This window comes from Somniosus microcephalus, unplaced genomic scaffold (assembly GCF_052327205.1).
Source record: "Somniosus microcephalus isolate GS21.2 unplaced genomic scaffold, FLI_Smic_1.0 unresolved_chr9, whole genome shotgun sequence".
Classification (NCBI taxonomy): domain Eukaryota; kingdom Metazoa; phylum Chordata; class Chondrichthyes; order Squaliformes; family Somniosidae; genus Somniosus; species Somniosus microcephalus.
The window spans coordinates 43,947,056-43,957,408 of record NW_028225187.1 but is presented as its reverse complement, the minus strand read 5'-3'; the positions used below and the strand labels follow the sequence as shown (position 1 = coordinate 43,957,408).

At 47.5% G+C, this 10,353-nt stretch overlaps 1 pseudogene; it reads right to left on the bottom strand.

The window, feature by feature from the left end:
- Nucleotides 1–1,686: 1,686 nt before the first annotated feature.
- LOC147085189 (putative G protein-coupled receptor 139) overlaps nucleotides 1,687–10,353 on the bottom strand; it is a 46,339-nt pseudogene continuing 37,672 nt past the window's right edge.

Genomic DNA, 10,353 nt, shown 5'->3' with positions numbered 1-10,353 from the left:
TCGCTGCACTCCCTCCATTGCAAGAACATCCTTCCTCCGATAAGGCGACCAAAACTGCACACAATACTCAAGGTGTTGTCTCATCAAGGCCCTGTACAACTGCAGCAAGACATCCTTGTTCCTGTACTCGAACCCTCTCGCTACGAAGGCCAACATAACATTTGCCTTCTTATTCGCCTGCTGCACCTGCATGCTTACCTTCAGCGATTGGTGCACAAGGACAACCAGGTCTCTTTGCACTTCCCCTTCTCCCAATCTATTGCCATTCAGATAATAATCTGCCTTCCTGTTTTTGCCACCAAAGTGGATAACCTCGCATTCGTGGGGGGGCCCAATGAGCATGCGTGGCCCCGCCTCTCCACATTTAAAGGGACACCCACCCCCCTCCATATTTGAAGGGACTTCCTCCCCCCCTCGTTGTCTTCTGATTAAAGGGACAGTGACAATTCCCCCGGCCACCGCACTTTAGCAAGGATGTGAAAGACCTTGAGAGCCAGCCAGTGGCTCCATTGGGAGCACCCTCGTCTCTGAGTCAGAAAGTTGTGGGTTCAAAGACCCCACTCCAGGGACTCGAGCACATAAACCTAGGCTGACACTCCGGGACAGTGCCGAAGGAGCGGTGCTTAGGGGGCGCAGCCCTGTCGGAGGGGCGGTACTGAGGCAGCACCACACTGATGGAGGGGCGGTACTGAGGGAGCGCCACACTGTCGGAGGGGCAGTACTGAGGGAGCGCCGCACTGTCGGAGGGCCCTCTTTCGGATGAGACATTCAGGTGGACATAAACGATCCCACTATTTCGAAGAAGGGCAGGAGAGTTATCCCTGGTGTCCTGGCCATTATGTATCATGCAAATTGGCTGCAGTGTTTCCCACATTACAACAGCGACTACACTTCAAAAAGTACTTCATTGGCTGTAAAACCGTTGATTGTGAAATGCGCTGTGTAAAGGCCAGTCTTTCTTTATTTTCTCTCCTGTATTTACATTAATTACTTATATAAACCTGTTTTACCGTCTCTTGCAAGGGGAGGAATTGCAGACGGGCAGCTTAACGCAAACTTCACGCGAAGATCTGACAGAGTCACTGGATTCATCAGGACCTGAATATCATCGACATATGGAAGCGGAAAGCAGCAATCAGAATGCGGGCAAACTGCACACGTGTCTTGTGTGTGGACGTGGATTCAACCGAAGGTGCTGCCTGGGGAGGCACAAGTGTAAGCAAAGCGAGGAGAGTCTGTGCAAATGTCGGGAATGCGGGAAGGGATTCAGTTGCCTCTCCGAGCTGGAGACTCATCAACGCAGTCACTCCATGAAATGGCCGTTCACCTGCTCCATGTGTGGGAAGGGATTCACTCAACAATCCGCCCTGCTGAGACACCAGCGAGTTCACACCGGGGAGAAGCCGTTCGCCTGCTCCGTGTGTGGGAAGGGATTCACTCAACAATCCGCCCTGCTGAGACACCAGCGAGTTCACACCGGGGAGAAGCCGTTCGCCTGCTCCGTGTGTGGGAAGGGATTCACTCAACAATCCGCCCTGCTGAGACACCAGCGAGTTCACACCGGGGAGAAGCCGTTCGCCTGCTCCGTGTGCGGGAAGGAATTCGCTGAACAATCCGCCCTGCTGAGACACCGGCGAGTTCACACCGGGGAGAGGCCGTTCGCCTGCTCTCACTGTGAAAAGAGGTTTAAACAGTCTTGGAACCTGTTGATACACGAGCGTGTTCACACCGATGAGAGACCTTTTCAGTGCTCCGACTGCAAGAAGAGCTTCAGAAGGTCCAGCGACCTGATACAGCACCAGCGAGTTCACACCGGGGAGAGGCCGTTCACCTGCTCAGTGTGTGGGAAGGGATTCACTCTCTCCTACGCCCTGCTGATACACCAGCTGGTTCACACTGACGAGAGGCCGTTCTCCTGCTCCGAGTGCGGGAAAGGATTCAATTGTCCCTCCTCTCTGCGGATACACCAGCTTGTTCACACTGACGAGAGGCCGTTCACCTGCTCCGAGTGCGGGAAAGGATTCACTCGTCCCTCCTCTCTGCGGGAACAGCAGCTGATTCACACTGACGAGAGGCCATTCTCCTGCTCCGAGTGTGGGAAAGGATTCACACGTTCCGACTTTCTGCTGATACACCAGCGAGTTCACACTGACGAGAGGCCGTTCCCCTGCTCCGAGTGCGGGAAAGGATTCACTCGTCACTCCTCTCTGTGGCTGCACCAGCGAGTTCACACTGACGAGAGGCCGTTCTCCTGCTCCGAGTGCGGGAAAAGATTCACACGTTCCGACTCTCTGCTGATACACCAGCGAGTTCACACTGACGAGAGGCTGTTCTCCTGCTCCGAGTGCGGGAAAGGATTCACACATTCCGCCTCTCTACGGGAACACCAGCGAGTTCACACTGACGAGAGGCCGTTCACCTGCTCCGAGTGCGGGAAAGGATTCACACATTCCGCCTCTCTACGGGAACACCAGCGAGTTCACACTGACGAGTGGCCGTTCACCTGCTCCAAGTGCGGGAAAGGTTTCAGTCGTCCCTGCTCTCTGCGGCGGCACCAGCTGGTTCACACTGACGAGAGGCCGTTTAAATGTTCCGACTGCGACAAGAGTTTCAAATGCTCCAAGAACCTGAAGATGCATCGACGCATCCACACCGGGGAGAGGCCGTTCAGCTGCTCTCACTGCGGGAAGAGGTTTGGTGAGTCATCGACCCTGGTGAGACACCAGCGACGGCACACCGGGGAGAGGCCGTTCACTTGCTCAGTGTGTGAAAAGGGATTCACCAGTTCATCTGAGCTGCTGAGACACCAATGAGTTCACACCTGAGCACACTGGTCCCATTCTGCTGTTAATTACATGAAGGACTGTTCTGTGTTAATAATGGCAATTACGGGGTTGGGGGGGTGGTGGGGGGGGAGGCAGTTTGAAGATGCTGATAACCCCAGTAACTAGGCTGGAGTTTAAGAGGGGTCAGCCTCGGCTCAGTGGGCGACACTCTCACCTCTAGAGTCAGAAGGTCGTGAGTTTGAGTCCCACTCTGGAGACTTGAGCACGTAATCTAGGCTGACACTCCAGGGCAGTACTGAGGGAGAGCTGCTCTGTCAGAGGTGCCATCTTTCGGATGTGACGTTAAATCGCTGCCCTCTCAGGTGGGTGTAAAAGATCCCGTGGCCGCTATTTTGAAAAACGGAAGGGAGAAAGGATCTCGACTTGGAAGATCAGGAAGTAGATGTGAAACTGTAATGTCGCTTGAAATGATTGTAAGACTGAATTTAACTGTGACTGTAATAATTATGTTTTGTAGGTAACAGAGCATGGGAAAAACCAGTACGAATCCAGTATGAGGTGATTTTGGTGGTGCCTCCTGTGTCACTACCACCACAACTACCATGGTTTACGGGTCTAACAGGACCTGGCCCATCAACCAACACGTTTTTAAGTACGAGCTGCACAGTTATGTGGCACAATTCAGACCCGACATTCCCCTATTGTTTGAGGGTTTCAGTGAGCTCATGATACGACTGAACTCCTCCCTAAAGCATTTTTATGTTTTGGAGCAAGACAACTGGAGAATAGATATTGAAATTGAAAGCATAAGGGACAACACACACTGGTGGGATATTGGGCTTAATACATCAGCATGCCCTTAGGCTTGTATTATTTCACACGCTCTGGTTGTTCTTCAACTTGTAATGATTTTGTATTTGAGATATGTAACCCATGGAGTAAAACTTTGAACTATGTAAGATCAGAAGTTTGTTTAAGATCTACCCAGTTAAACACACATGTCACAAGGTAGGGAGTCAAAAATTGTTAGGACTAATAAGACAACATAGGGACAAGCATGGAAATTCCTCATTGGATTAGGATAATTTCCCATGTACTGGTCATATCCCAACTTGTGGTAATGATGTGCTTACTATTCTACACCTGCTACCTGAAACACCTAAAGTCCAATGCCCAATCACATTTAAATATGATCACAGCCCAGAACATGTTAGAGTTACATAAACGGAAGAAAAATAATCCATATGTAAGATTTTAGTTTTGAGGGGTCGGCAAATGCTTCGCCCTCAAGGTAGGGATCTGTAGGATAGGGTGTACCTGTAGGATTTAGTAAACATTATTAAGATTCGATAACCATTTTTATATAACTATAATATGTGCAATTGTATGTTAGACCCTAAAAGCCTGCATAAAATGGAGAATGGCTGAGAGCAAAGCAGGATGGGATTATGCCAACCTGACTAAAACCTCTGTTTAAAATTACTGAAGTAATGGAATGTTGTGCTAAGTTTATGGAGACGAGGAATTCAGCAATATTATGTTTAAAGAGATAAAAACTAGAGAGATAGATAAGAGTTGGAGACGTCCTTCATTGGTCCAGCTATCGGATGGACCGACTGTTTTGTCAACATTCTAGGAAGTTTTGTGTGAAAAGTGAACATAGAGTCATACAGCAGAGAGAGGCCCTTCGGCACATCACGTCCGCGCCGGCCATCAAGCCCTGTCTAATCCCATTTCCCAGCATTTGGTCCGTAGCCTTGTATGCTATGGCGTTTCAAGTGCTCATCTAAATGCTTCTTGAATGTTGTGAGGGTTCCTGCCTCTACCACCCTTTCAGGCAGTGAGTTCCAGATTCCAACCACCCTCTGGGTGAAAAAGTTCTTCCTCAAATCCCCTCTAAACCTCCTGCCCCTTACCTTGAATCTATGCCCCCTGGTTATTGACCCCTCTACTAAGGGGAAAAGTTCCTTTGTATCCACCCTATCTATGCCCCTCATAATTTTGTACACCTCAATCAGGTCCCCCCTCCGCCTTCTCTGCTCCAAGGAAAACAACCCCAGCCTGTCCAGACTCTCTTCATAGCTGAAGTCCTCCAGCCCAGGTACCATCCTGGTGAATCTCCTGTGCACCCTCTCCAAAGCCATCACATCCTTCCTATAGTGTGGCGACCAGAACTGCACACAGTACTCCAGCTGTGGCCTTACCAGCGTTTTGTACAGCTCCATCATAACCTCCCTGCTCTTATATTCTATGCCTCGGCTAATGAAGGTAAGTATCCCATATGCCTTTTTAACCGCCTTCTCCACCTGTTCTGCTGCCTTCAGGGATCTATGTACATGCACACCAAGGCCCCTCTGATCCTCTGTCTTTCCTAGGGTCTTACCATTCATTGTGCATCACCTCACACTTTTCAGGGTTAAATTCCATTTGCCACTGTTCTGCCCATCTGACCAACCCATCTATATCGTCCTGCAGACTGAGGATACCCTCCTCACTATTTACCACCCCACCAATTTTCGTGTCATCTGCGAAGTTACTGATCATACCTTTTACGTTCACATCCAAATCAATAATGTAGACCATAAACAGCAAGGGACCCAGCACCGATCCCTGCGGTACCTCACTGGACACAGGCTTCCAGTCACAAAAACAACCTTCGACCATCACCCTCTGCCTTCTGCCACTAAGCCAGTTTTGGATCCAATGTGCCAAGGCACCCTGGATCCCATGGGCACTTACCTTCTTGACCCGTCTCCTATGCGGGACTTTATCGAAAGCCTTACTGAAATCCATGTATACCACATCCACTGCACTACCCTCATCCACACACCTAGTCACCCCCTTGAAAAATTCAATCAAATTGGTCAGACATGATCTTCCCTTGACAAAGCCATGCTGGCTATCCCTGATTAATCCTTGCTTCTCCAAGTGGAGACTAATTCTGTCCCTCAGAATTTTTTCCAATAATTTCCCTACCACTGATGTTAGGCTCACTGGCCTGTTATTCCCTGGTTTATCCCTACTACCCTTCTTGAATAATGGTACTACGTTAGCTGTTCTCCAGTCCTCTGGCACATCCCCTGTGGCCAGAGAGGTTCTGAAAATTTGTGTCAAAGCCCCTGCAATCTCCTCCTTTGCCTCATACAGCAGCCTGGGATACATCTCGTCCGGGCCTGGGGATTTATCCACTTTTAAGCCTGCTAAAACTGCTAGTACCTCCTCCCTCTTGATGCTAATATGTTCAAGTATATCACAGTCCCCCTGCCCGATTTTTATGTCTACATCGTCCTTCTCCATAGTGAACACAGATGCAAAAAATCTGAGATAAAGGCACTTTGTAATGCATGGAGAAAAAGTCAGAAGGATCAAACAAGGTCATAAGATGGCTAACGAGGGAGCAAGACTTTTTACCAGGTGTTAGAGGATCAATTACTGCCACGTCGGCAAAACGAGAGGGAAAAGGGTATAAAGGTACAGGTTTTGAACATTGAAAGCAGCGCACCGTGTAACCAGAGATTGATAGGAGCTTCGGTCAACAGAACACAGCAAGATCCCAAGGAAGCGCGCATGGGTCAACGGAACACAGCAAGATACATCAGGAGACTTGTGCCGCGGACACTCGGAAGGAACGCCGGGGTTTCAACGATCAGACTGTGACTATCTTCTTGTTAAGTACTACTTGTTTGTGCTGGCTGTTTAATGCTTAATAAACCTGTTTTACTGATACACAATATACCTGGACCCAGAGCGGTTTGTGTAGTCACGGACTGTTTTACTGACACACAATATACCTGGACCCAGAGCGGTTTGTGTAGTCACGGACTGTTTTACTGATACACAATATACCTGGACCCAGAGCGGTTTGTGTAGTCACAGACTTTCTTACTGATAGATGGTTACAGTGAGGGGGTGGTGTGTACCGAGAGTGCTACAGTGAGGGGCATGGTGTATATCAGGGTTGTACAGTGAGGGGTGAAGGGTATATCAGATTGTTATAATGATGGGTGTGGGGAACAATGAGTGTTGTGGGTTTTACCAGTGTGTTAGTGTGAGAGGTGTGTGGTATTTAAGAGAGTGGGGTCTATCTGTGTGTTTCAGTGAGGGATGCTGGGTATATCAGAGTGTAATGAGTTATACCAGAGTGTTAGAGTGAGGGTTGTGGTGTATGTCAGAGTTTTACAGTGAGGGATCTGGGTTTTATCAGAGTGTTATATTGAGGGGTGTGGGGTATATCAGAGTGTTACATTGAGGGGTGTGGGGTATATCAGAGGGTTAAAGTGAGGTGAGTGGGATATATCCGAGGGTCAGAGTGAAAGGTTTGGGATACCTAAGAGAGGATTAAAGTGACGGGTATATCAGAGTGTTAAAGTGAATGCTGTGGGGAATATCAGAGCATTACAAGTGAGGGGTGTGGGGTATATCACAATTTTCAACTGAGGGATGTGGCGTATAACAGTGTTACAGTGAGGTGTCTGTGGTATATCAGAGTGTTACATTAAGGGGTGTGGTGTATGTCAGAGGGTGTTACAGTGAGGGGCGTGGGGTGTATCAGCGTGTTACAGTGAGGAGTGTGCGAAATATCGGATTGTTATATTGATGGGTGTGGGTTATATCAGAATGTTTCAGTGAGGGGTGTCGGATGTATCATCAGCGTGTTACAGTGAGGGATGTTCGATATCTAGTAGAGTTTCAATGAGAGGTGTAGGGTATATCAGAATGTTATATTGAGAGGTTTGTGGTATTTAAGTCAGTGGGTTGTATCTGAGTGTTGTAGTGAGGGATGCTGGGTATATCAGAGTATAGTGAGGTATACCAGAGTGTTAGAGTGAGGGGTGTTGAGTTTGTCAGAGTATTACTGTGAGGGGTCTGGGTTTACATCAGATTGTTACATTGGGGTGTGAGTGGTATATCAGAGTGTTAATGTGAGGTGAGTGGGGTATATTGATGTGTTATTGAGAGGGGTTTGGGACATGTAAGTGAGGATTAAAGTGAGGGGTCTATCAGAGTGTCACAGTGAGTGGTGTCGGGTGTATCAGAGTGTTACAGTGAAGGGTGTGGGGTAAATCAGAGTGTTAAAAGTGAGAGGTTTGGTATAACTAAGAGAGGATTAAGGTGAGGGGTGTATCAGAGTGTTAAAGTGAATGCTGTGGGGAATATCAGCGTTACAGAGAGGGGTATGGGGTATATCAGAGCGTTGCAGTGAGGTGTATGGTGTATATCAGTGTTACAGTGAGGGGCGTGGGGTATATCACAGTTTTCAACTGAGGGATGTGGGGTATAACAGAGTGTTACAGTGAGGGGTGGTGTATATCCGAGGGTGTTACATTGAGTGGCGTGTGGTGTATCAGAGAGTTACAGTGAGGGGTGTGTGGTATATCAGATTGTTATAGTGATGGGTGTGGGTTATATCAGAGTGTTACAGTGAGGAGTGTGGAGTGTTACAGTGAGGAGTGTGGGGTATATCAGTGTTACAGTGAGGGGTGTGGGGTATATCAGAGTGTTACAGTGCGGGGTGTGGGGTATATCACATTGTTATGGTGATTCGTGTGGGTTATATCAGAATGTTTCTGTGAGAGGGATAGAGTACCTCAGGGTGTTACACTGAGGGTGTGGGTTAGATTCGTGTTACATTCAGGGGTGTGGGGTATATCAGTGTTACAGTGAGGGATGTGGACTATATCGGTGTGCTACAGTGAGGGACGTGGAGTATATCTATGTTACAATAAGGTGTGTGTGGGGTACATAAGATTATTACAGTCAGGGGAGTGGGTTTACAAGAGTGTTACAGAGAGTGGTTTGGAGTATATCTGAGTGTTACAGTGAGGGGTGTAGGGTATATCTGAGTGTTACAGTGTGGCATGTGCGGTATATCAGAGTGTTACAGTGAGGGGTGTAGGGTATATCTGAGTGTTACAGTGTGGCATGTGCGGTATATCAGAGTGTTACAGTGAGGAGTGTGGGGTGTATCAGAATGTTAGTGAGGAGTGTGGGGAATATCAGTGTTACAGTGAGGAGTGTGGGGTATATCAGAGTTTTACAATGAGGGGTGTGGGGTATATCAGAGTGTTACAGTGAGGAGTGTGGGGTATATCCGAGGATGTTAGTGAGGGGCGTGGGATATATCAGTGATAAATTCAGGGGCGTGGGGTATATCAGAATGTTATAGTGAGGGATGTGGGGTATATCAGTGTGTTACAGTGAGAGGTTTATGGTATTTAAGAGAGTGGGTTGTATCTGAGTGTTTCAGTGAGGTGTGCTGGATATATCAGAGTGTAGTGAGGTATACCAGAATTTTAGTGTGAGGGTTGTGGGGTATATAAGAGTTTTACAATGATCAGTTTTGGTTATATCAGAGTGTAACATTGAGGGGTGTGGGGTGCATCAGTGTGTTAAAGTGGGGTGAGTTGGGTTTATCGATCTGTTACAGTGAGAGGTTTGGGATATGTAAGAGTGGATTAAAGTGTGGGATATATCAGAGTGTTACAGTGAGGGGTGTGAGGTATATCAGAGACTTACAGTGAGGAGTGTGGTGTATATCAGAGATTTGCAGTGAGGGGTGTGGGGTATATCTGTTACAGTGAGGGGTGTGGGGTATATCAGTATTTACAGTGAGGTGTGGGGTGTATGAGAGAGTTACAGTGAGGAGTGTGGTGTATATCAGAGTGTTACAGTGAGGAGTGTGGGGTGTTCGTGAGAATACCAAGGTCAAGGAAATAGAAACCAGAAACTGCGAAGGCAGCAAGAAGTAAAATAAAAAGGCTAAACTGATCTTTGGCTGCTAATATGGCTGGCGCCCACAAATGTCACACCTTGCTGTTAGGAACAATATAAGTCAGTGTGCAGAAGTTATACAGACAATAGGCGATCAGAAAACGCATTACCATGATTGCAAACGCATTACCATAATGTTTAGGTGATCGTGAGCACATTACCAGGATATTTACTTAACTGTAACCCATTCAGTTAAATGTGACTTCTTTATTTCAAACTGCCAGGCCAGGAAATCAAATTAAATGTATACGTGCACAGCTCAGGATTGGCTCAGAATGTGCGATGTGTTAATGTCTTCTCAAATGCAAGTATAATAATGTAGCACACGGTATGGCAAATTGCTTGCTCTGTTGGATTCGCAGACTCTTGCAGGAGTCGGTGTCGATATATCAGAGTAAGACTCCGCGGATAATAAATCGTTTGAATTCTCCAGTTGTTCGACTCAGTGTTTACTGAACCAGACTGAGGGTAAAAGAATCCGTTCTAACATTCGAATAAAATTTTGCTGGACAAGATTTTGCTGGAAAAGACACAAACAACAAATTCGCTGACTGGGACTAATTGAATCTCTGCACAGTGAGACATGCCACGCTTACGCATGGCTGGAACAAAGTTCGTCTCGTGTCCTGACTGGGACTAATTAGATCACTGAGGACTAACAAAGTTCACTGGTATCCTATCATCGAACTAATCACATTCCGCCGGGGAACAAGACGGAACGAAGATCTGAAGAGGCAGAATTGGCAACACAAGTGTGTAAACTCCTGACTGGAGGAAAATAACGATATGCGCTAAT